The sequence below is a fragment of the Haematobia irritans genome, chromosome 2, assembly GCF_050003625.1.
Source record: "Haematobia irritans isolate KBUSLIRL chromosome 2, ASM5000362v1, whole genome shotgun sequence".
Classification (NCBI taxonomy): Eukaryota; Metazoa; Arthropoda; class Insecta; order Diptera; family Muscidae; genus Haematobia; species Haematobia irritans.
This window is the reverse complement of record NC_134398.1, coordinates 194676722-194690520: the sequence shown is the minus strand read 5'-3', so window position 1 is coordinate 194690520 and position 13799 is coordinate 194676722. Positions and strand designations below refer to the sequence as shown.

The 13799-nt window shown below is 29.0% G+C and overlaps 1 protein-coding gene across 2 annotated transcripts in view; it reads right to left on the bottom strand.

Annotated features, from left to right (window-relative positions):
- Positions 1–13799, bottom strand: part of LOC142226879 (uncharacterized) — a 94362-nt gene that overhangs the window by 61017 nt on the left and 19546 nt on the right. The window lies entirely within an intron of this gene.

The window sequence follows — 13799 nt, the reverse complement described above, 5'->3', positions numbered from 1 at the left end:
AGAATTTCCTGTAAAAATAAAATTTTGAAATTTTTTTCTATAGAAATAAAAATTTGAGAAATTTTTCTACAGAAATACAAATTTTCAAAATAAAAAAACGCGAAATGTGTGATAGTTTTTTTGGTAAGTTTTTCTACAAATTTTATTAGATTATTTATGGCTTGAGTGACAACCGTGCTCCATGTCCGCCCGTCTCTGAACACATCAAAGTCTAGGTTGCGGTTTTAGTCCAATCGACTCAGTTATTGGATATGTTTGCAACACCCAGAATGAGAAGAGCTAGACACATGGTTTCTTTGACAATAGTGCTCAGAGCCGGCTCCTAAGAGAAAATTTACTATAGAAAAAGAAGAAGAATATTTTCTATATAAATAAAATTTTGAGAAAATTTTCTATAGACATAACATTTTGACAAAATTTTTTATAGAAATAAAATTTTGAGACATTTTTCTATAGAAATAAAAATTTTGAGAAAATTTCCTACAGAAATAAAATTTTTCAAAAGGAACAACCAACTTCAGAAAAAAAATATTTTTTGTTTTCTATCATGAAATTAATAGTTAACTACAATTTCTTTAATCGCAGAAATTAAAATACTAATTGATTCAATAATAAACAAGTATATACGGCCGTAAGTTCGACCAGGCCGAATCTTATGTACCCTCCAACATGGGTTGCGTAGAAACTTCTACTAAAGACGGTCATCCACAATTTAATTACTTTGGTTTCGGTCGATGGCAAGGCATCTTAAAACTATGTAGTAGACAAAAAAAAGGTCGATTAAATACGTATATATTCACTTCTTGACCGGCATATATAGGGAAGAAATAATTACGAACCGATATGAACTTTTGTGCGGTAATTATAGAGCAAGAATTGAAATATGGGGGTCACTTTATATGGAGGCTATATACAATTATGAACACGAATCTACCAAAAAATGGCAGATTTTTTACTGTGTGGTAGATTGGAAGAATTCTTGATGTTGTGGAACATTTTGCAAAATATTCCTCTCCAACTATGAAATGCTTCCTAAATTTTCTATAGAAATAACATTTTGACAAAATTTTCTACAGAAATAAAATTCTGACAAAATTTCCTAAAAACATAAAATGTTGACAAAATTTTCTATAGAAATAAAATTTTTACCACATTTTCTATGGCAATAAAATTGTGATCAATTGTTTTTGGCTCGAGTGACAATCGTGATTTTTCTGTGATTGGGGATCGTTTTATTTGGGGGCTATAAATACTATAGATCGATATGGACCAATTTTGGCATGGTTGTTATCGGCCATACACTAGCGAAATGTCCCAAATTTCAACCGGATCGCTCCTTCAAGAGGCTCCGGAGATCAAATCCGGGGATAGGTTTATATGGGAGCTATATAATTATGGACCGATATGGACCAATTTTTGCATGGTTGGTAGAGACCATATACTAACACCATGTACCAAATTTCAGCCGGATCGGATAAAATTTGCTTCTCTTAGGGGCTCCGCAACCCAATCGGGGGATCGGTTATATATAATTATGGACCGATGTGGCCCAATTTTTGCATGGTTGTTAGAGACCATATACTAACACCATGTACCAAATTTTAGCCGGATCGGATGGAATTTGCTTCTCTTAGAGGTTCCGCAAGCCAAATCTGGGGGTCCGTTTAAAAGGGGGCTATACGTAAAAGCGAACCGATATGGCCCATTTGCAATACCATCCGGCCTACATTAATAAAAACTACTTGTGCCAAGTTTCAAGTCGATTGCTTGTTTCTTTCGGAAGTTAGCGTGATTTCAACAGACGGACGGACAAGCTTTGATCGACTCAGAATTTCACCACGACCCAGAATATATATACTTTATGGGGTCTTAGATCAATATTTCGATGTGTTACAAACGGAATGACAAAGTTAATATACCCCCCATTCCTATGGTGGAGGGTATAAAAACTTGATACAAGTAAATTTTGTTATTGCTTTAAATTTTTTTTTTATTTTTTTAGTTTGATTAACATTTTAATAGAAACATTTTTGGTTATATTTTTATACCCTGCGCCACACTGTGGAACAGAAAATAAAATTTTGACAAAATTTTGTTATAGAAATAAAATTTTCAGAAATTTTTTTCTATAGAAATAAAGGGTGATTTGTTAAGAGCTTGATAACTTTTTTTTAAAAAAAAAACGCATAAAATTTGCAAAATCTCATCGGTTCTTTATTTGAAACGTTAGATTGGTCCATGACATTTACTTTTTGAAGATAATTTCATTTAAATGTTGACCGCGGCTGCGTCTTAGGTGGTCCATTCGGAAAGTCCAATTTTGGGCAACTTTTTCGAGCATTTCGGCCGGAATAGTCCGAATTTCTTCGGAAATGTTGTCTTCCAAAGCTGGAATAGTTGCTGGCTTATTTCTGTAGACTTTAGACTTGACGTAGCCCCACAAAAAATAGTCTAAAGGCGTCAAATCGCATGATCTTGGTGGCCAACTTACCGGTCCATTTCTTGAGATGAATTGTTCTCCGAAGTTTTCCCTCAAAATGGCCATAGAATCGCGAGCTGTGTGGCATGTAGCGCCATCTTGTTGAAACCACATGTCAACCAAGTTCAGTTCTTCCATTTTTGACAACAAAAAGTTTGTTAGCATAGAACGATAGCGATCGCCATTCACCGTAACGTTGCGTCCAACACCATCTTTGAAAAAATACGGTCCAATGATTCCACCAGCGTACAAACCACACCAAACAGTGCATTTTTCGGGATGCATGGGCAGTTCTTGAACGGCTTCTGGTTGCTCTTCACTCCAAATGCGGCAATTTTGCTTATTTACGTAGCCATTCAACCAGAAATGAGCCTCATCGCTGAACAAAATTTGTCGATAAAAAAGCGGATTTTCTGCCAACTTTTCTAGGGCCCATTCACTGAAAATTCGACGTTGTGGCAGATCGTAAGTCTATTCATGATGAAATGTCAAAGCATACTGAGCATCTTTCTCTTTGACACCATGTCTGAAATCCCACGTGATCTGTCAAATACTAATGCATGAAAATCCTAACCTCAAAAGAATCACCCTTTACAAATTTTCAAACTAAATACAATTATAAATTTTGGTAAATTTTTGGTAAATGTTTCTCCAAAGAAATGTTTGTGCAATTAACATTTTTTGATGTGTGCCACATTTTGTCCAAATCGGCCCGCTAAAAAAAGCTCCCATATATATGTTCTCCCGATTTTGGAAAATATGGCCCAAAAACCCACATTTTCCTAAATAATTATGTAAGATTCGGTTCATGAATTTTGTAAAAAAAAATTCATGCATAATTCACAGTTTACAAAAATTATATTATGTAAAGGATCATATATTTTATGAAAAAGTTCATGTATATTAAAAATAATTCATAATTTAAAAACAAGTATTTATAGTTTTAATATTATAAAAATTAAAACTATAAATACAAAATCATATTTTATATTTTTTGTAGGACATCATATGGCTATGCTGCCAATTTTACCACGAATACCAATATTTGACTAGTGTGTTTGACACATTTGCAATGAAATGCTTAGTCAAACTAAACGAAAGTTTTCCCATTGAGTCTTATTACAGCTCTATACAATTAGGCAGCAATTACCAAAAAACTCATATTTACCTAAACTGAATAAAAGATTTTCTAATGTAAACATTATTCAGCCTTATAGTTATGAATTACATTTTCTCCTCTTAATGAACATAGCCCAGTTTCAATCTGAAGACAAGAACTGCAAGTGCAACCGATATGAATACAAATGAAAAGAAGAATTGATGAAAAGATGCATAAAATTCCATCGAATTTAATTGGCCAAATGCACATATGCGATACGAAATCACAAGGATTTTCCCCCAATATCCACAGATGTGGAAAAAGAGAAGCTGCTTCATAGTTAATACGTCGAACAATGGTTAATTACAATTTTAAGAATTATTGTGCTTTTTATATGCACGAAAAGACTTTATGATGTGGAAAAACATGGAAAATTCTTATGAGATTTTGATACAGATTTAAATGCCCCTTTTATTGGGGTTTACGTATAAAACCCATTAAGTAAAGGCATGAAAACATTTAATGTTTTAAGAGACGAAAGATAAAATGCCCGAAAATGAGTGTACTTTCATGACATTCCGTTCAATTAAAATTCTTTGTTTAATCAGTTGGAAAAAGGGAAAATTACAGTGAGAAAATTATATTAAATGGAAAAAGATTTGCAGCTAGAAAGAATTGAAATGTTAATTCCTTCATTTAGCCAGGCTGAATTGAAGTTTTTCTATAGAAAACTTTGTTCAGCCAGGCAGAATTTAAGTTTTCCTTTATTCAGCCAGGCTGAATTGGAGTTTTCGGCCAGGTTGAATTGAAGTTTTCCTATAGAAGACTTTATTCGGACGGACTGAATTGAAGTTTTCCTTTATTCAGCAAGGTTGAAATGAAGTTTTCCCTACGAAAACTTTATTAAGCAAGAGAGAATTGAAATTATCCTAAAGAAAACATTATTCAACCAGAATTAATTGAAGTTTTTCCTATAAAAAAACTTTATTCAGCCAAGCTAAATTGAAGTTTTTCTATAGAAAACTTTACTCAGTCAGGCTGAATTGAAGTTTTCCTATAGAAAACTTTTTTCAGCTATCCTGAATTAAATTTTTTTTACAGAAAACTTTATTCAGCCATTTTCTACTAGAAAACTATAATCGGCCAAGCTGAATTAGAGTTTTTCTATAGAAAATTAAAAAAATAAATAAATAGAAATTTTACAAACTTTATTCAGCAGCTAGACTGAATTGAAAAAAGAAAACTTTATTCAGGCAGGCTGAATTTTCCCTTAGAAAACTCTATTCAGTCACGCTGAATTCAGTCGGGCTCACTTGAAAAACTTTATTCAGCAAGGCTGAAATGAAGTTTTCCCTACGAAAACTTTATTCAGCAATGCTGAAAAGAAGTTTTCCTTACGAAAACTTAATTCAGTCAGACCGAATTTAAGTTTTCCTAAAGAAAACATTATTCAACCAGAATGAATTGAAGTTTTTCGTATAAAACTTTATTCAGTTAAGCTAAATTGAATTTTTTCTATAGAAAACTTTATTCAGCCAGGCTGAATTGAAATGTTCTTATACAAAATTTATAGAAATAAAATTTTGAAAAATTTTTCTATAGAAATGAAATTTTGAGAAAATTTTCTACAGAAATAGGATCTGCCCAGCTAAAATGAAGTTTTTCTATAAAAAACTTTATTCAACCAGGCTGAATTGAAATTTTCTTATACAAAATTTATTCAGCCAGGCTGAAATTAAGTTTTCCTACAGAAAAATTTATTCAGAGCACTTTATTCAGCCAGGCTGAATTGAAATTATCTTATACAAAATTTATTCAGCCAGGCTGAAATTAAGTTTTCCTACAGAAAAATTTTTGAAGTTTTCCTATAGAAAACTTTATTCAGCCGAGCTGAATTGAAGTTTTCCTTTAGTAAACTATATTCAGCCAAGCTGAATTGAAGTTTTCCTTTAGAAAACTATATTCAGCCTGGCTGAATTGAAGTTCTCCTAAAGAAAACATTATTCAACCAGAATGAATTGATGTTTTTCGTATAAAAACTTTATTCAGCCAAGCTAAATTGACGTTTTTCTATAGGCTGAATTGAAGTTTTCCTATAGAAAACTTTATTCAGCCGAGCTGAATTGAAGTTTTCCTTTAGAAAACTATATTCAGCCAAGCTGAATTGAAGTTTTCCTTTAGAAAACTATATTCAGCCAGGGTGAATTGAAGTTTTCCTAAAGAAAACATTATTCAACCAGAATGAATTGAAGTTTTTCGTATAAAAAACTTTATTCAGCCAAGCTAAATTGACGTTTTTCTATAGAAAACTTTATTCAGCCAGCATGAATTGAAATTTTCTTATACAAAATTTATAGAAATAAAATTTTGAAAAAAATTATATAGAAATTAAATTTTGAGAAAAATTTCTACAGAAATAATAAAATACAGAAATAGGATCTGCCAAGCTAAAATGAAGTTTTTCTATAGAAAACTTTATTCAGCCAGGCTGAATTGAAATTTTCTTATACCAAATTTATTCAGCCAGGCTGAAATTAAGCTTTCCTACAGAAAAATTTATCCACCTAGGCTGAATTGAAGTTTTGCTATAGAAAACTTTATTCAGCTAGGCTTAATTGAAGTTTTCCTTTAGAAAACTATATTCAGCCAAGCTGAATTGAAGTTTTCCTAAAGAAAACATTATTCAACCAGAATGAATTTAAGTTTTTCGTATAAAAAACTTTATTCAGCCAAGCTAAATTGAAGTTTTTCTATAGAAAACTTTATTCAGCCAGCCTGAATTGAAATTTTCTTATAATGAATTGAAGTTTTTCCTATAAAAAACTTTATTCAGTCAAACTAAATTGAAGTTTTTCTATAGAAAACTTTACTCAGCCAGCCTGAATTGAAATTTTCTTATACAAAATTTATAGAAATAAAATTTTGAAAAAAATGTCTATAGAAATTAAATTTTGAGAAAATTTTCTGCAGAAATAATAAAATACCAAAATAGGATCTGCCAAGCTGAATTGAAGTTTTCATGTAGAAAACTTTATTCAGCCAGGCTGAATTGAAGCTTCCCTATAGAAAACTTGATTCAGCAAAGCTGAATTGAAGTTTTTTTCCATAGAAAATTGTTATTCAGCTAGGCTGAATTGAGGGTTTCCTATTAAAAGCTTCATTCATCCAAGCCGAATTTCCTAATTGACGTATTTTTTTCTGATATATTCATTTCGCTTCATTTTAAAAGACCTAAACCCTGCAATGGCCATTAAAATTCTACCCTAAATGCCTCATCGCATGCCAAGCCACCTGTTATATATATGATATTCATTTGTTAATATTTCATTTATTTGCACAATCTTTAATTCACAATGGCTTTTCAATAAAAAAAAAAGAAGAAAACAAACTGCAAAAACCTGCTACCACAACAACAAATCAACAATGTCATTGTCAAAGTTTCTCTATGGCTGCTTAATCGACCAGTGAATATCTAGTGCATTTTTTCATGCTAGTGACGGTGATGATGTATATTTTTCGCCTTTTTGCCATATTTATTAATAAATTTCTTGATTATCTGTTAAAAAAAAAAAAAAACATCTATAGATCTCATAGCAGTTTTTCCGCTTGCATTTTCACAACACAAAGGTTTTTCACGGTTTTGCTATTAAAAGTCCACCGGGTATTGTGGCCGTTTTTATTTTCTATCTCTCTATTCGTGTATTTACATGATTATTGCATCAAGCCACCACTAGGCGCGTGCTTTCAAAAATAGCATATATTTTTTGTTTGATATTTATAATGATGATGATGTATGAACCATGGGCTGGTTATTTGTGGCTATGATAGTGCACTGCACTGTCATTGCTATCACATATTAGCCTGATTTTTTAAAAAATTTTACATTTTCCCATTTGACTAATTTGCTGGTTGAAAACATCAAGTCGAAGGTGACTATGACTGAATCATGTTGAATAATTTTAATGGTTTTTTCTTTGTTAGTGAGTGATTAAGTTAATTGCATTCATGTGATAATCACTTGACTGGCAGATTTTCCTTCGTAGATATTAAATAATCCCGAAGGTAATGGTGGATTTTTTCATGGATAGACGACCTACACTCAAACAAAGAGAGAAGTTCACCACTGTGATATCACAATGGACTGAATAGTCAAAGTGAGCCTGATATATCGGGCTGCCACATAACCTAACCTAACTTAACCTACACTCAAACAAAACATTGATTAGGATCCTTCCCATCAAGGATTTAAGGATTCATAAGGACATTTTAAATCTATCCTTATACATAGGCCGCATAAACTTATTAATTATTTTCTTTCCCTTTTTGCATTTGCAATATATTAACAAAGCATTTTCGTACAAAAAAATATTTCTATAGAACATTTTGTCAAAATGTTATGTCTATAGAAAATATTGTCAACATTTTATTTCTCGAGAAATGTATGTCAACAAATTTTATTTCATTAGAAAATGTTGTCAAATTTCTATGGAAAATTTTGTAAAAATTTTATTTCTATAGAAAAAATTTATTTCTATGGCAAAAATGTGTCAAAATTTTATTTTTATAGAAAATTTTGTGGAAATTTTATTCCCACAGAAAACCATGTATAGAAAATTCTATAGAACATTTTATTTCTATAGAAAATTTTGTCAAAATATTATTTCTATAGCAAATTTTATTTCTATAGAAGTTTAGGTTAGGAAGCAGCCGATGTATCAGGCTCACTTAGACTATTCAGTCCATTGTGATACCACATTGGTGAACTTCTCTCTTATCACTGAGTGTTGCCCGATTCCATGTTAAGCTCAGTGACAAGGGATCTCCTTTTTATAGCCGATTCCGAACGGCGTTCCACATTGCAGTGAAACCACTTAGAGAAGCTTTGAAACCCTCAGAAATGTCACCAGCATTACTGAGGTGGGATAATCCACCGCTGAAAAACTTTTTGGTGTTCGGTCGTAGCAGGAATCGAACCCACGACTTTGTGTATGCAAGGCGGGCATACTAACCATTGCACCACTATGCCTCCCGTGGTGCAAATGTTGTCAAAATTTAATTTCTATATAAAATATTCTCAAAATTTAATTTCTATAGAAAATTTTGTAAAAATGTAATTTCTATAGAACATTTTGTCAAAATTTTATTTCTATAGGAAATTTTGTCAAAATTTTTATATCTATAGAAAATTTTGTCAAAATTTTTATTTCTATAGAAAATGTTATCAAAATTTTTACTTCTATGGAATAAATTAAATTTCGATAGAAAATTTTCTCAAAATTTTATTTCCACAAAAAATTTTATTCCTATAGAATATGTTCTCAAAATTTTTTTCAATAGACCATTTTGTCAAGATTGTATTTTATAAAAAAATTTGCCAAAATTTTATTTCTATAGAAAACTTTCTCAAAATTTTATTTCTATAGGAAGCTTTCTCAAAATTTTATTTCTATAAAAAATTTTCTGAAAATTTTATTTCTAAAGGGTGATTTGTTAAGAGCTTGATAACTTTTTTTTAAAAAAAAGCGCATAAAATTTGCAAAATCTCATCGGTTCTTTATTTGAAACGTTAGATTGGTCCATGACATTTACTTTTTGAAGATAATTTCATTTAAATGTTGACCGCGGCTGCGTCTTAGGTGGTCCATTCGGAAAGTCCAATTTTGGGCAACTTTTTCGAGCATTTCGGCCGGAATAGCCCGAATTTCTTCGGAAATGTTGTCTTCCAAAGCTGGAATAGTTGCTGGCTTATTTCTGTAGACTTTAGACTTGACGTAGCCCCACAAAAAATAGTCTAAAGGCGTCAAATCGCATGATCTTGGTGGCCAACTTACCGGTCCATTTCTTGAGATGAATTGTTCTCCGAAGTTTTCCCTCAAAATGGCCATAGAATCGCGAGCTGTGTGGCATGTAGCGCCATCTTGTTGAAACCACATGTCAACCAAGTTCAGTTCTTCCATTTTTGGCAACAAAAAGTTTGTTAGCATCGAACGATAGCGATCGCCATTCACCGTAACGTTGCGTCCAACAGCATCTTTGAAAAAATACGGTCCAATGATTCCACCAGCGTACAAACCACACCAAACAGTGCATTTTTCGGGATGCATGGGCAGTTCTTGAACGGCTTCTGGTTGCTCTTCACTCCAAATGCGGCAATTTTGCTTATTTACGTAGCCATTCAACCAGAAATGAGCCTCATCGCTGAACAAAATTTGTCGATAAAAAAGCGGATTTTCTGCCAACTTTTCTAGGGCCCATTCACTGAAAATTCGACGTTGTGGCAGATCGTAAGTCTATTCATGATGAAATGTCAAAGCATACTGAGCATCTTTCTCTTTGACACCATGTCTGAAATCCCACGTGATCTGTCAAATACTAATGCATGAAAATCCTAACCTCAAAAGAATCACCCTTTATAAGCAATTTTGTCAAAATTTTATTTCTATAGGAAATTCTGTCAAAATTCTATTTCCGTAGAAAATTTTGTCAAAATTTAATTTCTATAGATAATTTTGTAACATTTTATTTCTATAGAAAATTTTCTCAAAATTGTATTTCTATAGAAAATCTTTCTCACAATTTTATTTCTATAAAACAATTTTGTCAAAATATTACTTCTATAGCAAATAATGTCAAAATTTAATTTCTATTGAAAATTTTTTCAAAATTTTATTTCAATAAAAAATTTAGTCAAAATGTTATTCCCAAAGAAAGCCTTGTATAGCCAATTCTTTAGAAAATACTATTTCTATAGAAAATTTTGTCAAAATATTATTTCTATAGAAAATTTTATTTCTATAGAATATGTTATCAAAATTTAATTTCTACACAAAATATTCTCAAAATTTGATTTCCATAGAAAATTTTGTCAAAATTTAGTTTCTATTTAAAATTTTGTAAAAATGTTATTCCTATATTTTGTCAAATTTTTTATTTCTAAAGAAAATGAATTTTATTTCTAAGGAAATTGAATTTCTATAGAAAATTTTCTCAAAATTTTATTTCCACAGAAAATTTTATTCCTATAGAAAATATTCTCATTTTTTTTTTCAATAGACCATTTTGTCAAGATTGTGTTTTACAAAAATGTTGCCAAAATTTTATTTCTATGGAAAACTTTCTTAAAATTTTATTTCTATAGAAAACTTTCTCAAAATTTTATTTCTATAAATAATTTTTTCAAAATTTTATTTCTATACGAAATTCAGTCAAAATTTTATTTCTATAGATACTTTTGTAAGATTTTATTTCTATAGAAAATTTTCTCAAAATTATATTTCTATACAAAATCTTTATCACAATTTTATTTCTATAAAACAATTTTGTGAAAATGTTATTTCTATAGCAAATGATGTAAAAATTTAAATTCTATAGAAAATTTTCTCAAAATTTTATTTCAATAGAAAATTTTGTCAAAATTTTATTTCTATACAAAATTTTGTGAAATTTTATTTCTGTAGAAAATTATGTCACAATTTTATTTATTTATTTCTGTAGGAAATTTTGTCAAAGTTTTATTTCTATAGAAAATTTTCCCAAAAATTCATTTCTACAGAAAATTTTGTCAAAATTTTATTGCTACAGAAAAATTTTGTCAAAATTTTATTGCTACAGAAAAATTCGTCAAAATTGGTCAAAATTTTCTTTCTATACATAATTTTGCAAATTTTATTTCTATAGAAAATCTCATCAAACTTTTATTTCTATAGAAAATCTTTATCACAATTTTATTTCTATAAAACAATTTTGTGAAAATGTTATTTCTATAGCAAATGATGTAAAAATTTAATTTCTATAGAAAATTTTCTCAAAATTTTATTTCAATAGGAAATTTTGTCAAAATTTTATTTATATAGGAAATTTTGTCAAAAATTTATTTCTATACAAAATTTTGTGAAATTTTATTTCTATAGAGAATTATGTCACAATTTTAGTTCTATAGGAAATTTTATTTCTATAGGAAATTTTGTCAAAGTTTTATTTCTATTGAAAATTTTCCCAAAAATTCATATCTACAGAAAATTTTGTCAAAATTTTATTGCTACAGAAAACTTTTGTCAAAAGTTTATTGCTACAGAAAAATTCGTCAAAATTTTCTTTCTATACATAATTTTGCAAATTTTATTTCTATAGAAAATGTCATCAAATTTTTATTTCTATAGAAAATCTTTATCACAATTTTATTCCTATAAAACAATTTTGTCAAAATTTTATTTCTTTAGCAAATGTTCTCAAAATTTTATTTCAATAGAAAATTTTCTCAAAATTTTATTTCAATACAAAATTTTGTCAAAATTTTATTACTATAGAAAATTTTCTCAAAATTTTATTTCAATACAAAATTTTATTTTTATAGGAAATTTTGTCAAAATTTTATTACTATAGAAAATTTTCTCAAAGTTTTATTTCCATTGAAAATTTTTCCAAAATTTTATTTTTACAGAAAATTTTGTCAAAATTTTAGTGCTACAAAAAAATTTTTCAAAATTTTACTTCTACGGAAAATTCGTCAACATTTTTCAAAATTTTCATTCTACAGAAAATGTTGTCAAAATTTTATTTCTATGCATAATTTTGTCAAATTTTATTTCTATAGAAAATGTCTTCAAACCTTTATTTCTATAGAAAATCTTTATCACAACTTTATTTCTATAAAACAATTTTCTCAAAATGTTATTTCTATAGAAAAATTGTCAAAATTTTATTTCTATAGAAAATTTTCTCAAAATATTATTTCAATAGAAAATTTTTTCAAAATTTTATTTCAATAGAAAATTTTATCAAAGTTTGGCAAAGGAAAAAGAGATATGCTGGCAAATTTGTTTAGGCAGTAGCCGACTATCAAACCCTTTTTCGGGAGGTTCAAGTGTAGTTCACTTTGGGTTGAGTGAATTACCCGAATTTATTCTGATAATTGGTTGATAGTTTTGCTGCAAGTAGAGGATGCTGATGAGGAATGTGGTAATTCCGAAACAGCTGTACATCCAACCATCTTGCAGTCCATAGGGCTTTGCCCAAATAAATTTGACAAGCATACTTTTCCTCTGTTGGTTAAGCTACACTTGTAGCTTAAAAAAACAACAATAACGATTGAAGAGAAGCCAACAATAACAAACAAAACAAAATTTTATTTCTATAGAAAATTTTGTTAAAATTTTATTTCTATAGAAAATTTTGTCAAAATTTTATTTCCATAGGAAATTTTGTCCAAATTTTATTTCTATACAAAATTTTGTGAAATTTTATTTCTATAGAAAATTTTGTCAACATTGTATTCCTATAGAAAATTTTGTCAAAATTTTACTTCTACAGAAAATTTTGTCAATATTTTATTTCTATAGAAAAATTTGTCAATTTTTTTTTTTATTTATTTTTATTTTTTTATTTTCTTCCTACAGAAAATTTTCTCAAAATTTTATTTCTACAGAAAAATTTCTCAAAATTTTATTGCTACAGAAAAATTTGTCAACATTCTTCTGAAAATTTTGTAAAATTTTCATAATCTTTGCTTTTAAAATACTATGTTTTTTAATTTAGATCACGAATCTTAAAAAAAGTAACTGCTATAATTTGTATTTTTGGTGACTTTTATTTATTATTTATAGCTGTGTTAATATATAGCAAAAAGAGAATAAAAATTCGATAAGTGAGATCTGTATCCTAGTTTTAATTTTATAATACCTAGGAAAGACTAAACATTTTGATACGGTCCTCCTGACTAAAATAAGCTCTTTCTTGGGTTTTACTTTCCATTTCACACAATTTCCCATTAAATTTAAAGCTTTAGTCAAAAAAACAGTTCACTTATATTGTGTAAAGGCAAATAACAAATCCCAATTTCTAATTTCTAATATTTTTGTAGTCATTTACTTTTTCTTCTAGCAAAACTAATCGACATAAGAATCATAAACCTCAGAAATAAGTCAAACATTCAATACCGAAAAAACACATTCAAATCTGAATTTAAAGAATATTCCATTTAATTCAATTACGTATTTCCCTTTTACAATTATCGACAAAATATTTATTTGATTCCATTTAATCCAGTTATTTCCCTTTCATAGCTATTGACCAGAAAAAATTTGTAATTTGTAAGTTAAAGGCATCCATTATGAAGTTCAATAGTTTTTGCTCTTTTGAGGTTTTCTAATCAATGCAGTAAAATTTATTAAAATATGCTTTATGTAAATATTTTAATAATAAATATATTACAATATTTGTATG